Source organism: Epinephelus moara, chromosome 16 (assembly GCF_006386435.1).
Source record: "Epinephelus moara isolate mb chromosome 16, YSFRI_EMoa_1.0, whole genome shotgun sequence".
Lineage (NCBI taxonomy): Eukaryota > Metazoa > Chordata > Actinopteri > Perciformes > Serranidae > Epinephelus > Epinephelus moara.
Genome location: NC_065521.1, coordinates 5,311,287 through 5,316,570, shown reverse-complemented (window position 1 = coordinate 5,316,570; position 5,284 = coordinate 5,311,287).

Here is a 5,284-nt window from a genome sequence, read left to right as displayed (position 1 = left end):
TAATAGAATACGAGAGAGAGAGAGAGAGAGAGAGAGAGAAGGAGAGAAGAAGAGAAGGTGCCCGGTGTATTATAGGGGGGTCCTCCGGCAGACTAGGCCTAAGTCAGCCTAACTAGGGGCTGGTACAGGGCAAGCCTGAGCCAGCCCGAACTATAAGCTTTATCAAAGAGGAAAGTCTTAAGTCTAGTCTTAAATGTGGAGACAGTGTCTGCCTCCCGGACCGTAACGGGAAGATGATTCCACAGGAGACCATGACTACTACTACCAAATTATTGGACAGATGGGCATAACTGGGATGTTACGGTGTGACTTTTTTGTGCAGTGTGGCAATGACTATCACTTGGAGCACATTCATTGCAGGAATGTGGGAAAAAAATAAAACTAAACTAGACTGGTTCTTTTTTGAGTACTTGCTTCCTGGCCTGTGCAGTTAGAGTTTCAAGTGCCTCAGAGGGGAGGGAGGGGAGGGTAGGAGAGGAGAAGTGAAGAGGAGAGGAGAGAGTCACAATAAACAAGACACATACCCATTTCAGTCAGCGTAGTGCTCTCCTCTGTAGTTGTAGCCTCCACCAATGATTCTGTTGCTGTCTCTCCTGTGATGTCTGTGGATACACCTAGTGGATCACACCTGACTCTGTAAATATGAAGGTGGAGTGTTATCAATTCAAGTTGTTGATGTTGTGTTAATGAAATTCGTTGTCTAGTTATTTATATTAAATTTAACAGTTATTTAAGCTTGAGCTTGTTGCATACTGAATCACAAACTGATCCATTCATGTATTACTATTTCAAGTACCATTGTCCATTTCTTTCTATATTAAAATATTCAATACATACAGACGACTATATTTATAACTTAGTTGAAATGTGTCTTATATAACTTACCTTTTAGTTGGAGGTGGTCGACATTTGACTGCATTTCCTCTACCATCAGGAAGAGCAGGAGCTGGATTTGGGTATATGAGACTGAGCTTCCCATCGACAAAGTGCTGAAATACTTTAAAGAAAAACAGTATGACATTTTGACATCAAGGTAACATTATCCACTTGGTTTACTAGTGCCTGACTGTAACATATGGTACTGTAACAGTCAGCTTGCTAACGATAAGGTATCTTATCGTTAGCAAGCTGACTGTATCACGAATAACAAAGCTAAGCTAACATCACAAATAACAAAGCTAAGCTAACAAAGCTAAGCTAGGCCTTAACGTTAGTAGCGTACCTTACGATCATTTTAGGTTAACAAGCTGGTATCTGCTGGCAGCATAACATAATGTTAAGGTTAATAAAATATTTGCTTACCTTGGAGCAGACAAAGCTGTGCTTGTTGATCTTTGAGGGGTTCAACTGGGTTTGAGGCCATCCACATAGTTTAATCCACAGCCTACACTTTTCGGGGTTTGATTTTGGTTTTGGAAAGGTTAAAAAACGAACATCTCCTTCCAACCTTTCAGGGTAACGAGAGTCACTGTTGCAAGTGCCCCAGGCACAACGTTTAACCATAACTAGCAAAAAACAACATCCAAACTAGCTCGAAATTGAAGAAAACACGCAATCTTTGTATTGAAGTCAACGGAGCCCTGCCTGAAAGTGTCGGACTTCCGGTCGGAGCCTGTTCTGTGTTGCGCTGTGATTGGCCAATCTGCATTTTGGGGGCGGGACTTGGTGATAGGTCAGTTGCTGCAAGCCACACCTGCTGGCAGCAGAGAAGAAGCACTTTCAGTATAGTGCCTTTAGAACCAAAAGTAACCCTTCAGACATGTTACCTAAACCCCAGATCTATTTAGCATTACCACACTAAAGAGTACTCTTAAATGTGGGCGGGGTTGGGGCGTCGGTGGCTTAGTGGATAGAGCAGACGCCCCATGTACAAGGCTGTTGCCGCAGCGGCCCGGGTTCGACTCCAGCCTGTGGCCCTTGCTGCATATCTCTCCCTCTCTCTCTCCCCCCTTCACACTTCACTATCCTATCAATTAAAGGCAAAAATGCCCTAAAAAATATCTAAAAAAAACCAAAACAAATGTGGGCGGGGTTGTTGTCACTCACTGCTCCGTCCAGCACTTGCTGTATTTCCTTATCACTGGTGACACAGATGGAAGTTTGCACCTGATTTATCATCCACAGAACAGGGTTGCACACCGACATTTTTAGAACAAAAAGCATTTAGTCCTTCTCAGGCAAGTGCAGGGGTTTAGTGTTGCTGTAGTCCACGGGAATGACGCTCCGCAATGTTTTTTGTTTTTTTTCTCTAAGTGAGGATTAGAATATGGTGGAAATTAATGTATATATTTTTAAATGCTTGAATATCCACTCATTACTAAATGTGTATGTCATCCAAAAGAGACAATAAAAACTAATGGAATGGTCAAAGTTGTCATGTTTAAATTTAAGGTGTGCTGATGGATTTGTCAGCGCATGCATTGAGTAACATTACAGGTAAACTTTCCACCTTAAAAGTTGCCAGTAGTCAGTCCAGTGAATTAAATTATAATTTTCTCAGTCTTCAGCTGCTGATAGAGGCAGCAAGACACCCTTTAAGTTTATAATTATAGTTTACTTGCCACGGTATGAACAGTGGTTACATAACAACAAAACTAGCCACAACTCAGCCCTGAACAAGAGTGTCTGTCCTCTATTGACCAATCAATAGACAGAGGGGTGACCAAAACTGGGGATAGTTCGGAATGGTTCCATTGGTACCATCCACAACTTTTCACAGTGGACATGGGGAAACAACGCATACCAAACTAAACTTAACCATACCAGACGGCTTGATGGAAACAGGGCTTTAGCACGAATATGCAGGTTTTTTAAACAAGGGAAAACCTGCTAAAAAAAAGGGCCATAGACCCCATTCCCATTTCCAGTAGACTAGAGCCGTGTACATGGCTCAGCAGCGGACAAGTATGCCTTTCTGGTTCTTTTTTTTTTTACTAGTGTATCACATTAGATGTCAGGGACAGGCCGGAAAACAGATTAGTAAACAGTAAAGCAGCATGGAGGCCTGTGAAAATGTTACAGTGGTTACATCTTTCTCTATATCTCTTACTTATTAAGTCTCTCTCCCAAACTTGGTGCAGACTAATTTTGGAACAATGTTTGCACTGCACTGCTTGGGCAGAGACAGACGATATTTTGTGGTGGCCCATCGTTGCATCTTGTCAGTAAAGGGGTTAAAATAAGCATGTTCACCTGGGTGTTGTATTTCCATCACTGCCGATCAGAGCTGGAGCCAATAAATACCTGTGACTACTGCAGAGTAATTTGACCCGGGTGCTGCCGATTGTAATTTCTCCCATTCCATACAAAAGCCAGATGTTAGCAGGTGTTTGAGGGTTTTGTGGGGTTTTTTGGCAAGTTTTTCTATTTACAGTTAAACTTTTCAAAACAGCTCACACATAGGCCTTAACAGAAGACGCAATGATAGAAACAGCATGTTTTTTGCAAAATGACACTCTCAAAACTTGTCACACATCTATCAATACCATAGATTTCCACCAAAACGTACAATTTGTGTCCAATTGTATGTTTTGTCATTTATTTAATCATTGGATAACAAAATTGAAACTACAGCTATCATTATCAACCTCTGCAACCATTACTTCAACTTTTGTGCAGCACCCTCACAGTATTGACTCTGTTTTACCACTGATAACTGTGATAACTGAAATACCTTTTAGAGAATGTTTGCACTTGTGATAAAATTTTGGGGCACCACCCTCGTAATGAGGGAAGCGACTAATCAAATTAATAACTCCGTAAGTCACTTATTAATTCATCAGCACGCTTATCAATAATGAATCAATCTCAGTATCTGGGTTATGAATTCTCTATACAGTGATCTCAGCTCCCGTCCAAAAGATATATATACACAGACAACAACTTGGCGATAAATGAAGATTTATATAAGCTAAATATGTAACAACTGAATAAATGAATAGCAAATGATAATTATATGAAATAACACAAAATCAACAGTATCTATGTAGATGGATTGAAATGAGGTAACACTCGTGTGAGTTATGTAGTTTGGCGATAGTGAGAGAGAGTATATGGATATAGATAATTGGGAACGCAGGGATTCGCAAAAACCATTCACCTAAGGAAATCTAACTTACGACCAGAATAATTAAGCCTCTTATTCGACATCAACTCTTTAACCACACAGCTGGAGTTAGAGAAATTCTTTTCCTACTTTCTTAGCAGCTTTGATTCAGGCGGACGTTTCTTTCCGAGGGCCCCCGGACTGTTGCTTGGCAGCTCCTGGACTTCCCAGCAGAATGAAACCGGCTGGAACACAGTGGTGGAGGGGCGGTTGAGCCTGACGGCGACGTCCCTTGGGTGACTCTCAAACGTTGGTTCTCTTAAGCTGCATAAAGTCTCTGGGTTTGGCAACAGAACCACTGTGACAAGTGGTTGGCAGCCGCTGGCTCCTATGAAGCTGGTGTAAAGAGGCAGGTCGAACGGGCACTTGTCTACTTTGTCATGATTACTCGCTTATAATAAACTTGAAAACAATCTTGTTGGCCGTTCGATCTTGTTATCAAACTTACTATTAAAGTGAATAAAAATCTTAAAACCGGCTGGCTTCGTCACTTCAAGTATAATGTTACTGAAGGCACTGGAGGTAAAAGAAAAACTGGATAAGCAAAACTTAAAAGTTTAAAATAACTTTGATCGTGAGCACGAAAGAGTTACGCAGGAACCGAGTATAAGAACGTAACTGGTTAAAACATAAGATACAGCAAAAGCAAGTAGACAAAATGAAAAAACACAAGAACGTACGCAAAACATACAAGCAGGAGAGACTAAGATACTAAAAGGAAGAGGCGCAACAAGAGCAAGAATACAAGAGCGCAAGTGCGCCAGAGCGTGAGGCCACTGGGTTTTGTCCGGCCAAAGTGGGCGGGTTTTGATAAGGCGGCCTCATAGTGGTAAAATAGGCCTATTATTTTATTTTGGAGGGAGCTTAATGCTTTTATCATACGAGATTGCATACTTTGATACGTTACACACGATGGACACATACTCTTCCCATTATGGTCAAACTCGGTTCTAAACATCCAATTAAAAATATAAATTAAAATTAAATTAAAATACAATTATTATACCACTTATATAAGCGGAGTACACGTATGAACTGCTTCAAATACACACACTGTAGACTAACCTATAGTTGCAATACATAATGAAAAAACATGGACATCATGGGACATCTTAGAAAGTATTGTCTCAACATCCTGAGTGGACTGTTAATCAAGGCATGCTGGGGGGGGGGGGGGGG